This window comes from Poecilia formosa, unplaced genomic scaffold (assembly GCF_000485575.1).
Source record: "Poecilia formosa unplaced genomic scaffold, Poecilia_formosa-5.1.2 Scaffold223, whole genome shotgun sequence".
NCBI lineage: Eukaryota > Metazoa > Chordata > Actinopteri > Cyprinodontiformes > Poeciliidae > Poecilia > Poecilia formosa.
The window spans coordinates 71374-96977 of NW_006800162.1; the positions used below are offsets into that span (position 1 = coordinate 71374).

General features: G+C 40.5%; 1 long non-coding RNA gene across 1 annotated transcript; it reads right to left on the bottom strand.

The window, feature by feature from the left end:
* On the bottom strand, positions 1 to 22457 carry LOC107838219 (uncharacterized). Its single transcript, XR_001664286.1, has 3 exons — positions 22417 to 22457; positions 19127 to 19156; positions 1 to 13 (listed from the first exon to the last, which is right to left on the bottom strand). It is a non-coding gene; the product is annotated as an uncharacterized LOC107838219 (long non-coding RNA).
* Positions 22458 to 25604: the final 3147 nt, after the last annotated feature.

Sequence of the window (25604 nt, forward strand, 5' to 3'; positions counted from 1 at the left end):
ACAGCAGCAGCAACTTGCACCCAACTTCCTCTGCCGCTCCGCCTCCATCACCCAGAACTCCTCCAAACTGCATCTGTCGTCTTTCCTTCGCCTGCTAATCTTGTCTTCTTCCTCTGATCTTTAGTTCTGGGGGTCCTCTGCCACTTCAGCTTCGGAGTATCTTGAATCTCAGAAGTCAGGCCTCGACCACGCAACCGAAGTAGGAAGATTCATGAGTTCACCTAAATGTTCTATGACAAGTTGTAGTCCAACGCTGAAGCAGGTCCGTTGAGTTGTTTTCCTGCCTGCCTACGGGATGTTCTCCAGAGCATGAGTCATTCCCAAAGCGTTCCCTCAGAAACAGTCCATCAAATCACCAAGGAAAAGCCAAAAATCACTTGAGGAAAAAAATTTTTTCAAACCTGAACTTTGTTTATAAAGAAGCTCAAGATTTGGTTAGAAGCAAACCAGTTATGTACCCATTCATAATGCTTATAACCGAGGGTCTGGTAGCTTGTTTTCATACTGTTTCTGTGTGCTGGTTAGTTATTTCTTACATCAATCAATCAATCAATCAATCAATCAATCAATCAATCAATCAAGTTTATTTGTATAGCACATTTCAGCGACATAGCAGTTCAAAGTGCTTTACATCATAAAATGTAAAGTCAATTAAACATCATACAGTCACCAAGATATTAATAAAAGTTTCCAGAAGTCATCGGCGGTCAACCACCCATGACCCCCACACTCACATTTGCAAAATTGAAGAAATTTTGTCTCAAACAACTCAGCTATGATTGTGCAGCAACATTTTCATTTGTGCTGATTTTGCTTTAAAGATATTGACGGTGACCTCTGATGACCTCTAGAAACTTTCATTAATATCTTTAAATAGATGAATATCTTTAGGGGAACAAATAAAAATCTTCACTGCATTAATGTTTCATACCATTTTAGTTAGATTTGAAGAAAGTGTGGGAGGGGGGGCAACTTCCAATAGCTGCCATACTGTCACCTCAGAGATAGTTTATTGAGGAAAAGAAAATTATTTATTTTCAACAGATTTGTCACGTGAAAAAAAATTCCTGTGGAAAGGAGACTATAAATCTGATATGTCTTGGATGTACATTTGATGCAGCACCTCATGAAACAGCTGCTGTGGCTTCGGAGCCAAAAGAATGATGAACTTAAAACGGAGCAGAGAGAGAGACAGAGAGAGAGAGAGAATCCTCCTGCAGCATCGCCTCATCATGGCAGAGCGGGCCTTGGGCTCTGCAACAATGCCAAACGCAGATGATAGGCCACAGTAAAACCAGTCTGCAGCGTCTAATTTAGGAGCTGTGCATGGCTCACCAAATACCAAAGGGGGAAAACAAGAATGGCTGCCTGGCTTGACATGGAAACCGTCTGAGGAGGAGAGTCGGAGCCAGTTAAAGCCAAGATGAAAATAATTGACTTCGCCTTCCCGTTGCACGGCTATGATTAGTGTTTGTGCCGCAGCTGTGAAAGTGCCCGAACGGCGCTGATGCTGCAGGCCGCGGCTTCCTGTTAGCGCTGACGCTGGAGGCGTCATGCTGAGATGGGGGGCCACCGAGACTCTGAGGCCCCCGTCGGAGAACACGGGTGGAAGTCGGTCCAGTCCCCGCGCGATGCTTCTTCGCTTCCTGTTTCCATCGCTCTGGGTTGCTGGGAGACATCTGGGGAACACATTCAGCTGAGTCCAGCTGCCACCAAGCAAACCGCACAGTAAGCGCTAACATGCGCACCACAGGCAGAGGAAGATGCTGAAGCGCTTGTTTTGTTGGGCTTGTGTTAGCATAGCAAGCGTGTTCAGTTTTCTCTTCCCTTCCTCTCTTCTTCTTTCTGCTTTAAAGATAAAATCCAACTGACTGCTAAGTGAACCGAGGTCAGAAAAGCGAGAAAATATGTTAGATGAGTGAAAGGGGCAGTATTGTGTGTTTTCCGGGCGTATAGTGCCAATTTATAGCCCAATTAAATAACTATGGTAGCTGTTATAAAATGTTTTATATATGAAGCCTTACTTAAAATAAGTTTAATTTTTAACTAATGCCTCTGTCTCTTTAAAAACTCCTGCTCTTTGTGAAACTCCGCCTACAGGAGGCCATCACAACATGGCTCCTCTATTAACCCTTTAACAAAGTTTCTTACAAGTGTTTCACTGAGTAGTAGCTCGCATAGTGAGTTCAGCAGATACACAGTTCCACCAGGTGTTTGCTAATTGCTGCTGGCTAGTCTGAAGGAGCTCACTGGGGGAGTAGCAGGGAAGGGCTGATCTGTGAGGCAGAAGCTTGAAAACTGCTTGAAGGCGGGGCAAAGTCCATCAAGACATTTTGCACAGTTAAATGGTTGCCATGGGAGATTAAAGGATTTCTCAAACATATGAAAGAATCAAGGCAGCACTCCAAGTATGTTTTTGATGAGGGCGTAACATAACATGACATAAAGCTTAAAAAAGTTGACTTTACATGATACTGCCCTTTTAAAAGATTGAGAAAAATAGGGAACAGATTCAGTAGGATTACTGACTTGTGTTGGAAAAAAAATTCACATCAGTTCGAAAGGCTAATAAATAGATTCATAAACACGAAAATGTAGGATACATCTATAATTTTGACAGGTTTTAGTTAGTTTTATAAACACACGATATAGTTCCAGTTAGTTACAGTTTTTCTCCATTAATCGCTGTTAACGAAAATGTTTTCTCGATTTCGGTGTTTGGTTATTATAATTTCAGTTAATTATAACCTTGGTGATTATGTGAGAAAAATAACGCACAAAAAAAATCTGTAGATATGAAGGGTTTTCCAAAGAATCCTACTGCACCATCTCTTTGGATTAAATATTTCCAAAATGAATCTAAAAGTGGAATCAATAGTTACCATTACTGGATGAAATGTTGAGCTGAGTCTGTTAGTGCTAAGCAGATAGCAGCACATTCAGATAGCTGAAAATAGACGTGGGAGTCACATTCCTGCCCTGTGTTTTTTATTTGATAATTGGGAGTCTAATTGCAGTTCGGTGCCAGAGAGCGCCGGCCTGGTTCTGTATTTGCTCTCAGCGTATCTAATCAGCTTCCTGAAGGCTATCGCTGCACAGCGGCTGGTTAACCATTGGCTCTGCCGGCCGCAGTCGGCCAGATAACATTCATAAACACTAGCCCGGCTGCCAGCCAGTAGTCTGACTATGAAGGTATACTTACTGAACATCTGAAACATTTTCTTACCAAGACTCTGACACAAAAAAACATCAACAAGAAAAGAATCCCTGATGAGAAAGCCAGCACTGGGGTTGTTTTCTTTTTAGCCAGACTGATTTATGCGGCTCATTAAGGATTTCGTGCTGACATGCTGTAACGGGCTGCTGTAAATTTCAAAACCAAATGTTTTTGCATAAAGTGGAATGATGCCCTGTTGGCCGTGCCACCTCCAGTGATTCAGGGAGCGTCGGAGCAGAAAGGGCTTTATTAGATCACTGGCTGTTGGTCATGAGTTCTGGCTTAGAGGAAGTACAGAAAACACTCCGTTTCAGCTCATACGGGTCGCAGTTCAAATTTACTGCATGAAAGCGCAGTGTTAAAGTGTTAAAGTGTTACAAACAGAATATAACCCTGAAAAAGAATTCCAACTGTTACAATTTATCCATTTCATGTAACAGAGTCTTATGTGCATTATTTAAATAATGCACACTTTTGACACTTTTAATGGACTTTTAATGCAACTTTTAGAGCAACTTTGCATTAAAAGTGTCATTATTTACTGAATGACACTTCATGACAATAGTCATAAACATTCATAAAGACTTCTTTATGTTCATGACAGGTGTTATGTCATGTTTATGACAGTGTCATGTCAGTCTTATACACACCCCTTCATATAAAGTGTTACCATTTTTTCTTTTATTTGAGTAAAAGTTTGATGAAGTATGTAACTCTTATTTAGGTAAAATTTTTGGTAACTCAAACATCTGAATCAGAGCATAAACACAGCTATACAGACTGATGTGTCTGGCTGTCAATATTCCTACATCCACTGCAACACTGCAACAAAAAAGTTTTTTTATACATATTTATTGAAATCGTGTCAATATGTTATCAGACAGATATTCTGTGAAAAGATCGATCTCCTCCACCTCCTCTCTGAGCTACTACTGCCATCTAAAGAAATGCAAAAACAGCCCATCAAAGTTAAGAGGAGGGTTTTAGCTCAGCCAATCAATCTTGTGTATGTGCTGCTAAATGTGTTAATGGCAGAGAAACAACTCACTGTTTCAGAAAAACCGTTTATCCAACTTCATCTGTGGCCGTGCTAACTAGCCTTAGCATTCGTGGCAAGCTATGTTGTGGCAAACCAGATGTAGAGTAGCAGATAGCAATGGGAAGGAAGTGAGCGGCATGTACTTGTGAGTGATTGACAGCACTAATTGGTTGTTCTGTAGTTAGCACTGAGAGAAGGCAGAGGAGCTTGATTTCTTTCATGGATTGATTATCTGTTACTAAATAGTAACTAACAAATGTGTAAAAGCCATATTTTTTAGAAAAGATACACGCTGCAGCTTTAAGAGCCTTTACTCATTTACAAGGAGTAAATGCACGTCACAGCCTTTGACCTCCATGGCTATAGAAATAAAACTTCTTGATGGAGTCAGTGACTCTATGACAGTGAGTATGAAGTATTTTCTTTACATACCTATAAATATTAAATACATTGATTTTCTGATTGTGGCACATAAAATCTGTCTCATCTGTCTGCTGCAGACAGATGAGAGGTGTGACCAGGAACAAAGCTGATGGGCATGGAAGAGAAAACCAGGAACCTCTGGAGAAACAGAGGCTTTTTGTTAGACAACACAACCATCGACTCCCTGTGCCCACTGTGCAACAGCGCCCCCTAACTGGTCACTGTAACTCTATCCCAGAGATAACCATCACACCCTGAGCCCGCAATGCAAACCCCTGTTTGGCCGATGAGCCCCCCTCCCCCACCCTCCCACTTTGATCCAAGGTCAGTGAGGAAGGGTCAACACTTTGGCACTAATGTGGGACTGTCTGTCGGTTCTGCTGCTAACTGACTCACACATTTGCACCATAGCAGTTTAAAAAGCCTTGGGGAATCTGCCCTGTGCTGACAGTAATGTTGGGTATAGATCCAGATGTTTCTGTTGATGAAAATAATTGTGTTATCTTGTTTTTTTTATGCGACATAACACAAAGTAGAGAAGTACAATAAATATGTTTGACATGTCAGTAATTCCTCCTTTGACTCCAATTAAGTATCTCCAGCTGAACAGAAACAAAACTGAAGTTTCTATCTTTGGATTTTAAAGAAGGAACGATCTAGAGTCAGTTTCTACAGACAGAAACTAGAGATGAGGCCCAAAATTTGGGTGTAGTGATGTACTCTGATCTGTACCTTCAGAGTCACATAAAGACCGTTACAAAGTCGGCCATCTATCACCTGAAGAAAGAGGAGAGACAGGACAGAAAAATTTCATGGAATTATTCGGCGGCAGCTCGAGCTCAGGGCAGGCGTTTCTGGAGAACATTTCAAATCAATTTTTCATCTTATATTCTTGAAGTGTTTTAAATATTTGACTAAAAATGAAGCATTTCACACACAGTGACCGCAGACATCACTGTGTGCCAGTTTGCGCCTACTTTTTAAAAGTAAATCACATAACGGGAGGTGAGTTATTACAGTACTTAGCTCTTTTTGATGATCAACATATGTTTTGCATATTCACAAAGGCCGACTCGTTAAATTTAGCGCGCCTGAGATTCGCCTCATGTTGCTACACATGTAGTTCAGATTGGCGCATGATTTCAGGTTTTTACCTGTGTTTTATATGAACCTTCAGTAAATCAGGCCCCACATGTATGGGCAGTTTCATTTGACTTCCTCAGCTTTCCTCTCATGTTTGCATTGACTTGGCATCAGGTCAGTCCAAGTCTAAATATTTGTCTGACTTGGAGCTGCCCAAAAAAAGCCTAAAGCTATACTTGGGTATATTTGTGTGGTCAGAAGAGCACTTTGGGGCTGAGTGGCCCTCAGCTCACGCTGAGTAAAGCAGAGTGTGATCCTGTAAACCAGGCAGCCACCAGGAGCAGAAAAAAGGTGCGGTTTCGTTGTTTTTTTTTTTGTTTTTTTTTAGACTCAAACACAAACCCATATCTTCTCTAACAGCTTCACAGTTATCATGAGAGCTCTATATAACCCAAGTGTTTTTTCTTATTTCATCATCACTCACAGGTAACTCTTTGTGTCTCAGACCTGCGGCTGTAACTGGTTGCTCTATTTTAGTCAAAGTAAGATGTATTTCTTTTTTCTTTTTTTTCATAGGAAAAGCAACAAGTAGAAATATTTACACGCCGTTGGTATTTTAAAGTAATTTTCAGTATTTTTAACACACCATCATTTGCTAGCCTTCTACACTACACACTTTAAATGTTTATTGAAATCCTTCAGCAACAGAAAGGCCTTGAGCAAAACCAGGAATCATTGAGGTTTTCTCTAACTGTTAGAGAAAACAGTAAGTCCTTTACCTTTTAAACAATGTTACACGTTAAAAACAGAGCAACTGTTGTTTTGTAGATAGTTTTTTTTTTAGCCGCAGGCTAATTTGCAAGCCCATCCCTTGCAAAAAGGTCTGGGCTTGACACTAAAAACTAAATTGAAAGATTCCTGCCACACACAGCCTGAAGTTCTGTGACTATAAACAAGAAAAACATGAAAATGTATGTTAGAGAAAGCTAATTCTCCACAACTGCCTGTATCTGTCATGTTGCTGTCCTCAAATTTACACAGATACCTCTCATAGTCGGAGACATGATGGCACAGAGAGCAGCTGAAACGCCGGGCAGTAAAGTGCATAATGTTCAACGCAAAGTGCTGAACTTCTGAGCATTTCTGCTTTTGCGTGAAATATGCATTGAACCAAATTATAAAAGAGTTTTAGCAAAACAGATGGGGAGGGAGGGATGCTAGACTAGCACCGTTATAAATGCTATTGTGAAAGTTTGGTCAGCAGGAACAGGAAGTGAGTTTACTTAAAATGTGGCATGACTCACCTATTCCTTTGTGTGTAGAAAACTAGAAAAAACAACAAAATGGATGTGATCCTCTGACTCAGTACAGCCAGGCTTGTGCTAACGACTGTCAGTGAAGACAGCATACAGACAGACAGACAGACAGACAGACAGACAGACAGACAGTCTGTGATGCCACAGATTCAGACTAAGACTTTATTTTCAGCGGGGTGTAAGGTTCAGCATCACTTATTAATCCAAACTGAACAGACGCAAAGTGTAACTTTATAAAGATCAGTTGAATTAGTTAAAAAAGACATATTATGCACATAAAAGTGAGACCAACACGTTATTTGTCCTTGCACTGGTAATTGCTTTAGTTCCCTGCCATAAAAGCAGTAAAACCTTATCTAGGTAAATATAACTGACCCATTACTGCCAAGGAGCATCGTAAATATTGCCTAATTATCAATAATCCAGCAGGGCCGCGTCCCATATGTCTCCATTTCCCTTTGTGTCATCATAAAACCGAAGGCTGGGCAATTAGTGGGTTCTCGATAAGATAGGACAGCATTCCTCTCCTCTTTAAGAGGGCCCAAAATGGGAATCATTTACGGAGTGAAATATGACGTCGATCTAAATCTGCCCGTTCTACTCTCTCTCTTTCTCTCTCTCTCACACACACACCCTCCTCACACACACACCCTCCTCACACACATTAACAGACTCCCTCGCCCTCTTATGTCCTCCCTCTCTCTCTCATCACGCTGAGAGGACAGTGAATGGCTCAAAGGGATATCAGGTTTCAGTTTGTGTCGGCCCTGTTGTGTCCTCACTAGTTTGGTTTCGTAATTGCTGAAGACCAACACACAGAGAAAGCCGTTTTGTGCCCCCCTCTACACCCCCTCAATGCCCGCCTGCTGTCGAGTTGCAGGTCAAATTGGCACTGAGGTTACCAAGCGAGCATGTTTCCGTAAAAACTACGCGCAGCGGTGCTGGTTCTCAATGACTCATCCCTGCTGTTGCCACACTTGTATAACAAAAAAAAGGCCCTTCTCTATTGTTAGGTTTGGTTTGGGGCTCACCAGAGCTACTGGAAACAGACACATCCTCGCTTTCCAGAGGCAACTATGAAGGACCCACATTCAACACGTCCAACGTGTCGACATGGTGTCAGTCAGAGAAGAATTCAGTGTTCAAACTGAATAAATGTGCTGTTCAAAAACTACACAAACTTAAAGTGGGGTAAGGCCTTCAGCTCCGATGCTAATTTATCTGTACATCACATTTCAGCAGCAAGGCTGTTTAAAACTCTACATCATAAAAACACAAAAATACAAAGTCACAGAACACACAGTCAATAATTAAAATAGAACATTTTGCCAAGTGACATGGTTACACATCGAACTGTTGGTCAGCATCTCATTTATTATGACTCACAAGCAGCTCTAAACAGGTGGGTCTTTAGATTTAAAGGAACTCAGAGTTTTGGCTGTTGTACAATTTTCTGGAAGTTTTGTGGTGCATAGAAGCTGGATGCTGTTTCTCCATGTTTGGTTCTGAATCTGTATGTGACCTGGGAGGTTCTGGAAGGTTAACACAACAACAGCAGATCTTTAATGTATTGTGGTGCTAAACTGTTCAGTGATTTATAGGCTAACAACAGTATTTTAAAGTCTATTCTCTCAGTGGAAGGACTTTAGAACCGGGCTGCTCTGTCTTCCTGGTTTTAGTGAGGATCCTACTCTGACGATTCTCTGTGGTTGTTTGAAACAACTTCTGTTCATTTAGCTAAAACATTTTGACATGTTGTGGTCCATTTGGTGCGCTACGTGATTATAAATTTGTCAAAAAGTAGTGCCTGATTTTTACATAAACTGAAAAACTTTTCAGAACTTTAAGCAACCTTTTGTTTTCTCCCCTTACTTACATTTTTTCCTGTCTAACTTAGAGTGTGGATAATTTTCTGCATGAATCATGATTGTTTTGAACTTCGAGGAGCTATTAGCTAATTGTTAGGTAATTGTTAGTTTCTACTGCTCTTCCTCCCGGCCGCTCCCCTCACATCACAAACGACCTGAGAGTTTGGGCGTGGCTGCTGCCCGTGGCTGCACACATACCTGTGTCCTATGTAATGAGCTCAGGCCTACCTGTTCTGCTGCTTAGCTTACCGTTAACACATTGATTTTTCAACCACTGGTTTATGTAAGCTGCTGTGAGAACCTTTCAGCTCAGGAAGCGCCGGATTCACTGTAGGCACTTAACTGTAAATGTCTCCCTCAGAGTGCTTTTATGTTCTGGGTAATTTCTATTAATTATCCTCCACCCACTTTGAAGCTAATTACCATTTGCAACATCGATTTACCACCGACATGCCGGGACAGAGTCAACGTGCAAAAGAAAAACAACCAGCCAACATGAAATATCACATTACAGGAACCAAAACCCGACCTGTCCTGCAGCAAGGAATCACTGCAGAAAAAATATTTTTTATTTGTTTCTAGTGCAAATATCTGATTACACTTAAAAAAAAGACAAAACCTATCAGTAATTTTCAGCAAGTTATAATAGCTTGTTTTGAGTCAATAGTTGATGAAACAATACTTATGGCAAGACATTTTTCCCAACTTAGAAGTGAAATAATCTGCCAATGGAACCAGTACTTTTTCATCAATACTCATGAATTATTAACGTAAAACAAGCTTGTACATGTTGCTGAAAAGTCACTTGCAAGTTAGTTTGCCTTATTTTAAGTACTGAGATATTTACACTAGAAACAAATCAAAAATACTCTGTAAGTTTTTATGTTTTTGCTGGGATCCTTATGAAGTTCTAATTTTTTTTTACAAACTTTAGTCTTAGCTATCAAAAATGTCTAAAGTAAGAAATTCTTTATCTCAATTTCTAGCTTTGCAACAGAAAAATCAAAGTGTTTTCACAAAAATCCTGATTTTTAAGTTAAAATTTTTGAGTTCAATTTATAGAAAATCATATATGCAATACTTGTCTACTGATGCTTACACTCAATTTTGAATAAGGAACAAATTAGAATTTTTACTTTTATAAATATTTTATAAAAAGTGAACCCTTGTGGATTACAGATATCTTTTCCTGAAAGGGACACGTAGCTCCACTAGCAACCTTGGCTGAAACAACAACAAAAGAAAAAGCTACAGTGTGCTGCAACATCAGAGTTAAGAAAACAGTGTAAAGAAGCGTACCGGGCAGACGGTTTTTTTCTCTCAGGCATACTGAGGGCTTAGCAAAACAACAAGCTGAGGCCTGAGGCTGTTTCCTCTGTATTTAAGTTAGTCTATAGTGCTGAAAATACCAATTATCCTAATTTCATAGCCTGCAAAGGAACTAGATAATAAGAGTGGATAATACAAGATGAGGGTTTTGGTTTGAATTGGGAAACTACACGGTCATAAGCATGTTGCTTTGTTCATTAGCCTGTCATATTAACTGTCTGATTCAGTGGCAATGATAGTCCTCAGAAATTCATCTCCTAAACTTTTACTTGACACATATAAGTTTGTGATTGTTTAAACAAGGCCTGAAGAATGAAATCAGCTCAATAAAGCTAAATGTTAGCATACCGAAGAAAACTTTTTTTTTTTTCTGTATGCTAACATTTTAGTATTGTTCAACTGTTGTCTAAGGTGCTAGTGCTGGAGTTCATGTTAGCTGAGAAAGGCTAATACTGCTTTTGTATTTACTCTGTTGTACTGACTGCTAAACACTGTGAACAGTAGGAGAGTTTGGACAGTACCATCGTGCTTTAGTGCGGCAGCCATATTGGATTCTTTTGGTAGGCGCCTTGGTGAGATGAGCAGAGTTCATTTTCTACTCAGACTTCAGTGATTTTTTTAGTCTGTTTATTTAATTTTGTTTATTTAATTTCTCTTTGAGATCACTAAAGTAGCTTTGAATTCCAGTCAGAAATTATTCTGAGTTCAAACTTATTGTATATTAACAGAGGAGGTGATTGACATTGACTGGAAATAATAAAAATAAAAAACCTTTTAACTGAAAGTTGTAACGCTTTTTTCACATTGTTTCCTTTAGTGATGATGGGTTTTTATGTGCTTGACTGACATCCAAAGTGAGGCGGATGTTGTTGGGACAACCCTCAACTGACAGCCTGAGTTTCCCCTCTGGCTGACAGAGCAGCTTATGTTTCATTTAATATTTCTCTCAGGATCGCAGGGAGAAATTAGACCTGACAAGCAACACATATTCTATTAATCACAGCCATATCCAAAGTATTCATTATAATATTTCCCTCAAAACTCAAATCATTGAACAGGTTTTTACCTCACCTGAAACTTACTCACTCTTACTCTTAAAGAGCATTTGGTATTGCATGTCATATGAAGAGTAATACATAACGTCCTACATGAAACACATGTTCATAAAGAAAACAAAAAGCAAAACTTACATTTCACGTGTGAGAGGTGTGTTGTAGGTTTTAGGAATCTATTTAATTTATTTAATTCTTAACATTAAAAATAGAATTTCTCTCCCTTGAAATTTTCTTAGACTTACCATCAATCATGATGTAATTACAGCAGGGTTCAGTAGCTGGGTTTATAAAAAAAAATATTCCTAATAGTTTGGTTTCCTAGAATCTCTGACTTCTGTTCATTTTGAGAAAGATCAGAGATTCACTCAGCAAATTTGCAATCGGTTAAATTATAAAGTCAGTCAATCAATCAGTCAATCAATCAAGTTTATTTGTGTAGCACATTTCAGCAACAAGGCAGTTCAAAGAACTTTACGTCATAAAAACACACCTGAAGTATTAATGTCTAGTAATAGAATGCATATTTACTCATTTATTTGTAATATTATTTACTTGTTGGTTGATATGATGGTTTGACAGACAATCAGTAACAAATCAGTTTTCAAAAACTCATAGCAGCAGCTTCTGTCCTGAGACAGAAAAGAAAAGGGAAAAAAAAATGTCCTCTGGAAATAATTATAACAATTATGGCAATAATTCTAGTCTCTGCCGACAGAAAATGTGTTGAACTCGGGACATTTTAATGATGAAACATGCACTGACAGGTTTCTGAAGTTTAATCTCACCCTGAACAATAGCCCTCACACACACACACACACACACACACACACACACAGCCAGCCAGCTGACTCAGGCAGACTGAGGGGCTGGGGCCGGCGGTCGTGTTGGTGCCTCGGGCCCCGACGGGTTTGTTTGTGGTTTGTTTGTCGGGGTGGGGGCGGCGGGGTGGGAGGTTTACCCACAGCGCTCTGCCTGGCACCAGTCTGTCCCGGAGGAGAGAGAACAGCCTCTGTTCCAGGACGGTTGCGGCGTTTTCTGGTGATGTGGCTCCACGAATATGTGAGCCGAAAACAGCCAGGGCTGAAGGGACGGAGCAGTTGGTCAGCGGCGTTGGTCAGGGATCAGAGCAGAGAGCTGGTGGACGGCACAATGATGCTGCGTGACATTTTTGCTTTACATGTCATTTTTCTTGTTGTGTGTTCCTGAATTCAATACAAATGTTCAGTGAGGAGGAAATAATGAAACATTTAAAGTGAAAAAAAGATTTCTGGATGCTTTTTTATGATAGCCTTTTAGATAGTGTTCTCATTTATTAGGATCTCCTTATAAAGGGGACCTACTATGCAAAATTCACATTTTGTAAGTTTTTATACTTGGGTTTCTGTTGCTTCTGAAAAACAATCCAAATGCTTAAAAAAAACACCCCAATTTTTTAGCAATAAGCTAATGATTTTTTGGTGTCTGGAAAATGAACTGTTTCAAAAACCTCCAGATTGTGCATTTACGAGGCAACCCAAGCTTTTGGTCAGACGATTTTACTGCTTCATGCGGCTGTACAATGGCAGCTGGAAAAAACAATTTATTGTTAGTTGTGCAGGAGGCTCCGCTTCTGCTTTTCAAAGATGTACAGTTGTACAGTTGTTTGCAGCCATTTTTATGTGTGAGTGTAAAGGCTAGGGGGCGTGGCCTGAAGCAGGTTATTTGGATTTAAAGTGACGAGAGGGCCTAACACAGCTCATTCTGAAAGGGGCTCAAAGTAGGTAGAGCTGAGTAGACTGAAATCTAATTATCCAAGAATGATTTTGTGCAACAAATGTAATGAACATGTTTCATGTCGTCCATAGACATATCCTAACCTGTTCAAGGAAGCATAATAGGTCACCTTTAATGAGGTGTAAAAACTCCTACATCAAAAATAATTTGGGTTTTTTTTCCACAAAGAAAAACAGTTGCACAATCCTCATCTAGACCAAGTCCTGTGAAAATAAATGTAACTCAAGTATTCCTTTCATTTCTACTTTGATTTATGGTTCATGTTGTATAAATATGATGCGTCACAGAGGATCGTTTCTCTTAACCGCCCTTTAAAAATGTGCAAGACAAGAAAAAATTGCAGCCGGTCATTTGGGAAGCATGCTCTGGGGAAAAAAAGAAAACGAAATCTACCATCACACCTGTAGAAATCTGGGTATGGCGGATGGTCTGTGGTGCTGCGGGCCAGTCTTATCTCCCTAAACGCATTGGTAGAGTGCATTGCATCATGAACAGATTCAAGATATTAAAAAAAAAACTTAAAGAAATAAATTCCTGTGGCTTTAGCGAGAAAGCTGAAAATGTGTCATCACTGGGTCCTGTTGGCAGAGCAAAGATTCAAAAGATATTCTCAGATATTAAAAGAAAAATGGCTCAGTGGACAAAATTAATATTCTTTAAGTCTTAAACCTAAACCTGATAGAAATACAAGCGAGGCGAAATTAGGAGAGGATTCTTTCAAATCAGTCTTTTGCTTTTGCATGTTTTAGAAATAATTAGTATTTAATTATTTACACATCTTGACGCTGAATATTCAACCTGGAATGACACATGGAACGTTTAATGAACTGTGCGATGCTGTAAGAGCTCTGGTGGAGGCAGCAGCACAATGTCCAAAAAATCCCCCCAAAACAAATCATCCTCCTCCCACCACGTCCTGCCTTCTACTACGGGGTTTTTGCCTGTAGTAACATCTGGTTGTTGACCACCTGACTCATCTGAATCGAAAAAAGGTGTTTCCATTGCAGTTTTGCGAAATTCATCTGTTCGATGCGCCTGAAAAACCACCTCATGTTAGCGCAAAAACTTTTCAGCAAAATATGTGAGTTTTTTCCGAATTGCCGTGTTTCCATTAAGCAAACTCACTTTGGTACTTTCAATTTGCTTAACTTTATTCTTAATAAAGGAAACACAGCTACTGTGAGATTATGCTTTGGCATTAAAAGATTAATTAATGTTTTGTTAATTTATAGAATTGTAAGGAACTCATTCTGGAACAAAACCTTTTTATTGAAAAATGTGTGTTAAGAGAGTTAAAAGAATTTATTATCATTTGCTCAATTGTATGGTTCATGAAAACCCAGCTAATGAAAGAAGCAGCTAAGAGACGGAACTGCACACATTCACAACTTAGGTGATTGAATCTATTGCAAAGACAGATACTGCTATTTGGGAAAAGAAACTTATTACAGGTTCATAGTCATACTGTATTGGCAAAACCACCAACATGGAAGAAGGTGCTTAATGATGAGAAGAGACGAAAGCTGAACCTTTTGACCTTTGTGCAGAACTCTAAATGAGGAAGAAAGCCGTGTTACTACAAAGTACGGACTCGTTTGTGTTGTTGCCAGGTTAATATTTTCCTTTCTGCTTTCAAACTACGTCTTGAGTTTTTTGGGATTTTTTTTTTCTCCCCCATCCTCATCCTGTTTGAAAAAGGAAATCTTTTAATTCAGGGCCACAAATTCACTATTTACTCTACATGGCACATGATTAGCCCAGCGCTAGCTCAAGCCAGCTTTTCTTTTTCTTTCTTCTAAACGGGGAAATGAATTCACTAATGACATATTTATGTAAGTGTGACCAGGCATTAAAGGCGCATTAGCTGAAGTTGGATCCAGAGGTGAAGGCATCTCAACCCTCCATTTCCCCCCACTCCCACCTCCTCCAACACCCAGCCTCTCCAGCCTGCTTTTATGGTCTTGTTTACAGTCATTTGTGGAACCGTTACATTCAAATGGTTTTCCATGTCAACGGGTGCTCGTGTCCTGGGAGAGGTGAAGTGGGTTTATGCTGTTTTGCTTGTCCAGAAAGCTTTTTCCATCACAGCAAAAAAAAAAAAAAAGAAAGAAGAAAGAACTGCATCGGAATCAAACGCAAGAGAAGGAATGAGGGAGAGAAGGATGACATATGACAAACGAGGAGAAAGAAGAGGAGGAAAAGCAGCTTCCTTCCTGCCTCCATCACGATCGCTCAGGGGCCGCGGCTCGCAGGGCAGGCTGGGTATTTTTAGCTCCAGTCGGAGGGGAAATGCCACCTCAGGGTCTTCGGGGAGCGGAGAAGAAGTAGTCCAGCACTTCCTGAGTCTAGTTAAGAAACACTGACAGGGACACGTAGGACCCTGCAGGATGCCACAGCCGAGGTCAGAGGGCGCGACCTCTGAGTGTGAGATTAATAATGGAGCCCAGAGGGTGGATAACTGGTGGAGGGAGGTTGAGGTGGGGCTGTAAAACGACTGTTCCAGATTCTCTGTTTATGATTTTTATCTTATGTGTGTTTTATACCATACTTTAAGGGAGCAGTGTTTAGTGCTACATCATGTGACAATGTTATTCCATCATCACAAACATACCTGGAGTGTTGCCTTGATTCGTTCATGCATGTTTGAGCAATCCTTTAATCTCCATGGCAACCATTCAGTTGTACAAAATACCTGGGTGGACCTAGCTCCGCCTTCAAGTATGAAGCTCCTCCTCTGAGCTGCATTTTCCAAGTTTCCAAGCACTCCTCCCTCGCGACTGCCCCACTCACCTCCTTCAGACTAGCAAGCAGCAATTAGCAAACACCTGGTGGAACTGCAAATCTGCTGTGCTCATTATAGGAGCTGCTTCTCAGTGACACACAGGTGAAAACATTGTTAAAGGATTACTAGAGGAGACATGATGACTTCCTGAAGGCAGAGTTTCAGAAAGAGCAGGAGTTTTTAATTTCAAGGTGTTAAATTACAGAGTGAAATTTCTTTTTTTCTCTTAAGCCATATTTCATACATACATACATACATATATATGTGTGTGGGTGTGTGCATGCGTGTGTGTGTGTCACCTTTTTATAACAACTGCAGGTTGGACAAACAGCTTCTCAAGCTAAGCTGGTATAATACTGAGGAAATACTAAATTGTCTGTCGTCCTGTTCAGATACAATAAAGTAGTATAAAGTAGTTTTTGTTGCTTTTGTTAAGTTTCCATAAAATGTTTAATGACACAATGGAGCAGTGGCTTAGCATTTTAGCCTAACAATAATCTCGTCTTGGGTTCAAATCCCAGACTGCATTAAATTTGCCTTTTCTAACTTTACAAGTGGGTTTCCCCAGCTTCCTTTGCCCCAGTGACCACAGGATGTGGGCAGCAGGTCCCCTGTCAGTCACCCTGCATGAATCAAAATGAATAGAAATCCTTGAAAAATATTTTCATGAAGTTATACCAGCGGAAAAGCTTATTTAATATGCAATACGTCTGACTATTTACCTTCTTCTGGAGGTTTTGTTGTTAACTTGGAACTACTAGCCATATGCATCCATTTAGTCTTTTTTTTATTACCATCTCTTTTCTACGTTCCTGTATGAGTAGCTGTGCTAGCCTCTATTTTGGCAGAAACTACAGGTGAATATACATATTTTACTGTTCTATTATGTAAAATGCCTTAAAGCTAATAACATTAGTGTTTGTGTCTCCATTTAGCATCAGAAGTACCTTGTTGTTTTTGTAGCTGCTTGCAGTCATCATTAGACAATTTTGTTTTTCAACCACAGGATCTGTTCCGTTTTAGCTTTTTTAATGTTAAATTCTAATTATCTTAACAAAATATGTGCCATTTGCAGAAACAGTGTTGTGCACTGAGCACTAAAAATTGATTGAAAACATTTCCTATATTTTTTCAGCCTGGTCTCCCCGTGAGACGCTCTGGAGGCTGGATAATCTTACAGTTTAATGAAACCGCCGTACGCCTCTGTGTGCTGCTCCTCATTTGTCTTTGCCACAGACTCTTTTATGAATCGGCAGCTCCTGCAGATCGGGTCTCGCTCGGGGTGGGACGCCATAATTTGCTGCAAGGTCTTTTAGACTAAATCATTCTCTTTGATTTTTTATTTATCCTTTTTTTTTTTTTTGCAACTACAAAGTGACCTTGGTAACGCAACACCTTGATCCCTCTGTTTTATTTCGAGACGTCTTCAGTCGCACTGCAGCTGCAAACGCATACAAGGCAGCAGTTAATAAATTTGCTGCAGGACAAATGCCCGGATGGGTAGCTGATCTTTAATCCAGATCAAGAAAATTAGAAGCGGACTCCCTTTCCGACTGCCTGGATCTCTCAGTCTCCTCCCTTTTTCTTGCCTCCTTCCAGATGGAGAATCCCTCTCCAAGATCCTCTGGTTAGGAAAATGTTTAGTGGTCAAGCCTTGCTTCCTGTAATTACCCTATTCTTCCCATCCCAGGGCATAGGAGAGAGGCTTTTTGGGGGTAGAGCAGAACAGGGTACAGTCAGGAATCAGGCCCAGAATGTGAGACATGCGTTTCAGGGGTTGAATCTGCTTCAAACCTAGCAGCGTTCATGTTTAATGTGGCGTTCCAATCATTTGAATGGACCGACGTGAGGCCCAGCTGCAGAAAGGGTTAGTCCTAATCTGGAAAGGACGACCTTTACCGCACACAGTGGCTGCGTCCGCGTTGTTGTAACGTAGCGGTGAGATCAGAGTCGGTAATAGCACCGTCTCTCTGCAAAGACACAACGGCTTACCAAGCATTTTTGGTCTAGTGTCTAGTGAAAATATCTTAGTTAGTGCACTTAAAATAAGACAAAGCTGACTTACAAGTAACATTTCAGCATGTAACCAGGTGAAAAATGGGTACATGCAAAATATATTTTGTAAATCCTGTTTTTCCCCTCCCCAGTAATTTGCCAATACAATATTCATCAATATTCAAGAAATACCAACTTAACAAAGCTAGTATATCTTGCTGAAAAGTTATTTATAAGTTAGTTTTGTTTATTAAGGTATTGGCACTGGAAACTAGACCAAAAATACTTAAGATTTATTGTTGTTGCGGTGTGTGTGAGCATCTCTGTCCACACTACAACACATCCATGCACTTCCTGAGGATCCCAACAGCAGCCGCCGATCACAACCTAATTGGATTGATGTAACTTGTTTTCCTGAGCATTCAGTCTAATTTGTCTGGAGCCAGCCACACAGAAATAACAGTCAATAAGCTCTGTGGAGGGGGGATTTCTGCTCAGTCTGTTCCAGTGGAATTCCCAAAGAGGATGTTGGAGAAAGGACGAGAGGAATGTCCAGTATGAAATCCGGAAAATGAATGGATACTTTACATATCCTGTCCTTTATAAAAGCTTCATGCAGCCTGGGCTCACTGATAACACTCACTGGGCTCTACTGAAACAGTTCTAGCTCAGCTGACCGGCTGATGCAAATTAAAAAAAAAAAAGGTTAATGCAAAAAGCTGTAAAGAAAGTGAAAACGGCGTTTAAATAAAGCTGTTGGTGACAGTCTTTGGGGGGAGAATAGAACACGCCATGGAATATTTAACTTATTCAACAGAAACATTCACATTTCAATGTCTAATGGAATTAGCTTTAATCACTGGAAATGAAAGTAACTTAATTACAGGTGAACATCTGATACTAACCTGGATTTACTCAGGATGACTGCAGAAATGTGTTTTCTAAACCAAGAAAAGTTATTATGCCAGAGTTAGTCATAAAGGCTAGTTTTTATCTGTAGTCCCTCAAGATAAAGTCGTTATATATATAATATAGTGTAATGCAAACAATTAGCATGTTTTTTCTTTAAAAAAATATTAATGATAAACAATATCATTAATATTCTCTTTTTTATCTCGTGCTCTCTACCATGCTACAACTGGTTCATGAATGCTAAAGCTAGTTAGCATGGCCACCAATGATGGCGGATAAATGGTTTTTCTGTAACAGTAAGTTGTTTGCCATTAGTACACTTGGTAGCGCATACACAAGAATGATTGACAGTGCCAAGGCTCTCCTCCTGGCTCTAATTGGTTGTTTTTGACTGGGAGCGGTGCATTTTTGCAGATTTTAACTATGTTTTTCTCCTCACAGATTATCAAACTATACTGTCATAATAGGGTGACAGTTGTAATATGTATGGAAATACTACAGCTTTTCACATGGCAGGACCCAGTTTGGTTTCAGTTTTTATTCATTTTTGACATACTCACACCGTCTGGCCACCGTTGTGTGCTTCACATCTGGTATGTGTTCATATTTTAAAAATAATCTACAAAAGTAAAAAAAACAATCTGTAGGGACTATGCATGCAGTACTGTAAGACACTAAAGTTATTTGGCACTTTTTCCAATTCTTGAAAAAAAATATATAAATAAAAAATAAATAATTAAAAAAGTATGTTAAAGTTACTGTTTTGACTCTGAGGAGTTGAGTAAGCCATCAAAGAAGAAAAAAAAAGTTCAAACGATCCTGAGAGTTTGTCCCTGCTCCAAGCCTATCCCTGTTCCAAATCCACAGTCACATAAAGGGCCAAGCCTAATGTAATCACAGAGCGCTCGTATAAATTAGTAAGCACTCACCCAAACCGTTAAACTCTGCATGACATCTGCAAGTGTTGTTAAACGCAGCGCATATAGACAGAGGAGTTACTCTTTTTCTTCTTCTCTTTTTAACGCGTGTTTATACAGGGCGTATGGACATTGTGTAAACACGCAGGACGACAGCCTTTCGGGGTCAAAGGGTTACAGGATTTACACGTCTGCTCCCAGAGGCCGCTTCTGCAGGGGTGGAGCAAAGAAACCTTTCTGTGAGCGCTCGAGTGACAAAGCGTCTCTCACCGGCGATCTCATGATGAGGCTCGAGAACGGCCCAGGTGACGTGGAGCAAAGTGGTCGCCCTTCATTAGTGGGTTAGCATCCGGGATCGCCTCAGTGCCACCGTCGTAATTGTAATATGATTTTCCTTCAGGGTTTCACAGAGTCGTCTTGCTTTACTCAAGCAGGCGTGGAACTGGTTCTGGGGTTGGGTGGTCGAAGATCCCATGCTGGAAGGTGTTGGCACTTCACAACATTCACAACAGCTTCTTAAAACTTCCATTTGGAAATGTTTTTTTTTTTTTTTTTTTTTTCATTTTCAGGATGGTTTTGCAAGTTGCACGTCCAGTCATTTCATAATGGACAATCATTGTGCACACTAACAATTTCAAGTTAGACCACAACAGCATTGATCTATATTTCTATTTTGCAAGGCTTTATGTAATAAACCCAGTTTTTCCACTCACTGTGTATATAATGTACAGTCAGGTGTCTTTAAAGGGGCAAAGCGATTTTATAGCAGAGTCAAGTAACTATGTTACCTTCAGTTGTTACAAAAATGCTGTACATGTCAAATATGACTTAAAAGAAATATTATTTTGTAATTTAACACCTTAAAACTGGACTCCTGTGTCTTTAAAACCTCCCTCTCTTTCTGAAACTACGCCTTCAGAAAGTCATCACAACATGGCTCCTCTATTAACCCTTTAACAACAATTTTTGCTGCGTTCCACTGACCAGTAGCTCATTCCACCAGGTGTTTGCATGAGGGAGGCCTGCTCTGTGAGGAGGAAAATCGGAAGCTTGGAAACTGTGGCTCGGAGGAGGAGCTATATCCATCCAGGCATTTTGCTCAGCTGAATGGTTGCTATCGGAGATTTAAGGATTTCTCAAACATACATGAAAGAATTAAGGCAGCTATGTTTTTGATGAGGGGATAACATAATAACATGATGTAAAGTTCAAAAAAGCTGATTTGACATAATACTGTACTAAGAGTACTTGTTCTATTGGCAGATGATTTCACTTATAAGAAGTACTAGTTATTTTTCCATATAAATAGTACTTTTCATCAATATTAATGAATTACAGACCTAAAACAAGCTTATCTATCTTGCTGAAAAGTTACTTGTTAGTTTTGTCTTATTTCAAGTGAGCTAAGACATTTGCTCTAGAAACTCGACAAAAAAGTAACTTGGTAAAATTTTGTGTTTCTGCCCGTTCAGACCGGATAAACCTCAGCCACTCCACACAAATTGTGGATTTCTCAAAGGCAATGTTAAAACCCCCATCAGCCGAATGTGTAGTTCGACCTGTACTGGTTGGTAAAGTTTCTGACTTTAAAGACTGAGGCTGTGTGCCTTGAGCAGTTCACTCCAACACGCCCAGATCGGTCTGTTCAGTACTACACAGAGGTCGGCCGTGTGTTCCCAGTCCCTTTGCACAACATCATCATGGTGGGAGCGAGGGGAGCCCAGACGCAGGGCGATGTTTACCCAAAGCAGGTCGGCCACTCTGCGCGCGATAGCAGGTCTCCGGGGTTTCACGTCAACAAGGAAAAGCAAGAGCGCCAGCCTATTGATCGCATCCGTGGGGAGAGATAAGCTGTCGCCACTCATGAAGTCATTTCATAGGCTGCATGCAAGAGCAGGGCCCGGCTGCTTGTGCCATACCGAGCTAATATGTTGACACAAATAAAACGAGACGTTTAGCAGCGGGAAGGCGACCGTGCAAAGAAACCCGGCAAAACCCGACCTGTTAGAAGGCCTTCCTGTCTGGATGTGGCTACAAATGTTCCTTTGTGGCGCTGTGCTGTAAAACACTGGGCAAAGGTTATTAAAAAACACAAAGCACACCATGGAGCTCTTTTTTTTTGTTTTTTTTTTTTGCTTCTTCATTTTGTGGCTTTTATTAGGATTATGGCTGATCCTCTGGCCAAACTCTCACAAAAGGCTGAATTCAATGCTGAAAAATTTAAGCCTATGTAATCTGAATGTGCTTAGCTAAAAACCAACGTTTCAGGGAGTTTGTGGTTAATTAAAATACATATAAGTTGATCCTGATCCTTTAACATGTTTACTTGATAAAAGAAAAGGAAAATATATTTGATATCTTTTAAATTTGAAGCTTGTGTTTAGCTGTTGTTAGAGCAGCAGTTTGTGACTTTTACCAAAAAATAATTGATGACAGTTTGGTATGAGACAGATATTCTGAAAAGATCGATCTCCTTCACCTCCTGTCTGAAGAAATGCAACACTCCCAAACAAAAACAAACAATCAGAGCCAGGAGGCGTGTCTTAGCGCTGTCAATCAATCTCAAGTACTCGCTGCTAAATGTGCTAAAGGAAAAAACAACTTACCGTTACTGAATAAAGAAAAACCAAAGCATGAAAGCCATGCTAACTAGTCTTAGCATTCATGAGAAAGGGGTTTAGAGGTGATTGACAGCAATAAGACCCACCTCCTGGGTCTGATTGGTTGTCTCTAGTTACCACTGGGAGAAGACATCCATCCATCCATCCATCCATTTTCTTTACACCCTTGTCCCTTAATGGGGTCCAGAGGGGTGCTGGTGTCTATCTCCAGCTAACGTTCCGGGTGAGAGGTGGGGTCACCCTGGACAGGTCGCCAGTCTGTCGCAGTGGGAGAAGACAGAGGAGCTTAATTTTATTAGATTATCTGTCTCATAACATTTTGTCACGGCAAAGTGTCAGTTTCAAAATACATACAAAATGTTTCTAAAAGTTACTGCAGCTTTATAGTTTAGCTTTACTTTGAAGATTAGTTTATAAATATACTTTCCCAGGTGTACTATTTGACAAAAATGACAAAAATGGCTGCAAAACGGAGCAATTTGCCAAACAGCTGCTTTAGCTGTCAGTTCTTGTATGAACAAAACTCATATTAATCAACACAAAGAGAATGTTGGCTTTGGTTTCTGTACAGACCAAAGTTAAGTCACTCCCCTTTGACATGGCAGCAGTGTGTGAAGTGTGTGGCAGCAGTGTGTGGAGTGTGTGGCAGCAGTGTGTGGAGTGTGTGCTGGTTGAGTTGGTGGTTCACATTTAATGGCAGACCTTCTCTCACCTTGTTCCCCTCACTCATCGCTCTCATTTGAACTGGTTTCCGTTGCAATGCTTTTGGAGAGCCTGACAAAATTACACCCTGTGTTGTTTTACATTCAAGTGAGGCAGCATTAGTCAGTTTAGTTAGAGTGTAAAATGAACTGGTGTAATCAGCAGCAGAAAGCACAGTCTGTTACCTGGCCAAAGTAAAGATGGGTAAAAAAGTTCTGGATAAATTCTCAATGTCCAATCTGCGTCAAAAAACACAGCCATTATTCTGAGTGCATTAGAATGACGGCTGTGCCTCATCAGCAACATGATCATATTCAAGAAATATGCATTATGATCAGTTGGTCAGATTAAAAATACTGTTTGAAAATGGCAAACATACCTCAGGTATTAAACTCATGTTTTATTAACCTCAGATTTCTATCTTATTTTATCTGTTTCTAATGATCTGATGTAATAGATTAATCTTAAATCTTATGTTTTAATTAGCAGTAGGTAGTATGTAGGTATGTGTGTGTAGTTAATCTAAATAATGTGTTTCATTTGGATTTTTTTTATAATATTCTAATATATTAAATGTGGCTAGGTTTTTTCATTTAAGCATTGGAGGCAAAATTGTTGGCACAGTGACACATGGCTTTTGCTTTTCCCGGTGTATAAAAATGACATCAATCTTTTCTGGGGGTTTTTTGGGGGGGTGTGGGGGGTTCTCTCTTTCTGCAGGTGTAGAAGAGACTTCCTCCACCCTTCTCCCTTTCTTTTCTGATTCCATGTCCATTTGAAAATAAACCCCTAGCAGTTTCTGATAGATTTAAAAAGAAGCCGAGCGTCTTGTGTAACCAGTCTGGTGGAGATAACGCCAGTCAGCTCTCCCTCAGCGCTCTGAAAGAGATGACTGACAGAACGGAGGCACGGAAAGTCAAAAATCCATGTATGGATTTCAGAGTCCTGTTGCTCGCCTCACTGCCACGTTCCTGCTTCCCCTCTCACCCCCACTGCCAGATCAATTTGGTGCAGGGTATGAGGTATAGGGGGGCGGGGGGTTATTGACTCAGGTAAAGGGCTTGTGATTCAGCTAGTCGATGTCTGTGTCTCCGCAGCGGATGGAGTGATGGAGTGGGCCGTTGTACAGGGGGCCAGTAGGCCTGTTCGTCTCCAAATGCAGCCACTCCATACGTGCTGCATATGTGTAGATTCTATACTGTACAGCAGCAAATTGCGTTGTGTATTGGGTGTTTTTATTAAAGATGAAGAGGCAGGCCCAGGCCTTGGGGTGCTGAGGGGCAGACATCGATTCTCAGGCACTGTGGAGCCACTGGTCTATCTCCAGTGGTGGGAGGAAGGCTCCGCTGCTTGGCTGAGGAGCTACGGTGGCTGGGGGCAACAGAGGGAGACAGGCCAGGGGGGGTTAAATGGTAATGGTAGCTGATAGGGTGGGGTCAGACTGGGAGAGGTGGGGTGGGGGTCTTCCTGCTTCTTTAATGATTAAAGGAAGATGTGACACCCTCTCCGGAGCCAGGAATCCACCCCGAGGTGCTTTAGTGCCACTGTCCTCGTCGCAGCGGCGTTACGTCGCTCCACTGGAGCCTCCATCAAAGTTCCGATCACACCCAGCCAGACACTCGGCTCCCTGCCCCAGCTCTCTGTTTGTGACTTATCTTCTTGAATCTTGTCAAACCTGATGGCTTTTTGAAAAACCGAAGCGGTTTCCCACAGTGTGCAGAGCTAACCATCCGCCTCCACATCTCTTGCCCTGGGAACTGAGCCGTTTTGTAGTTCAGGCGAACGATGAATGTCTTTGCATTGGACCGACACCAGACTGCATTAGGGCTCCTCCTGGGAAGATGATTTATTTCACTGGACTGATGAACAGCATTTAAATTTTTAGAGCAGGGGAGAAATTACAAGTATTAGTAATTCCTGCCACTAGATACATGGTTAAGCTTCAAAATACAAAAATGGTAGTGAGAGACAAGATAAAAATGGAAATAAAACTACATGTGAAGGCCGGTCATCGGCTGATCAAAGACTATAACACCTACTTTGTTAAAACTGGTGAACAGCAATGTCTTTTACGTCATTTTCTTTCAGGCATCACACGGCCATGAACACCTGATGACAAAAGCAAAAAGCACTTTTGTCTCTGAACATGGCAAGATTAACATTCACTAGCTAGGTCTCAAACAAGACCTGCTAGATATTGACTCTTTTTCATTTTTATTAAAGATGAAGGATCCACAGACTGTAGACGTGTACAAATTTCCCCTAGGAAATTAAACTGAGTCTGGATGATTTCCGGGCCAGACCAAAGCAAGAAATCATCTCAAGTTCATCTTGTAAACACTTCCTGTTGACAGAGTTCAAAATAACCAACAGAGTGCCCTAAATTAAACCTAAACTCATGTCAGCAAAAAGAAATCAAACCTGTAAGGTTTCAGAGTGGAATATTGCAGTTTTGAGTGATTCTCCTCTTTATATATATGTAAAACCTCATGAGAAATTACTTAGTGTTTATTTCACATGTAATGGACACAAAACAGAAAAAAAAGCTATATTTTGCATACTTAGTGGAGTA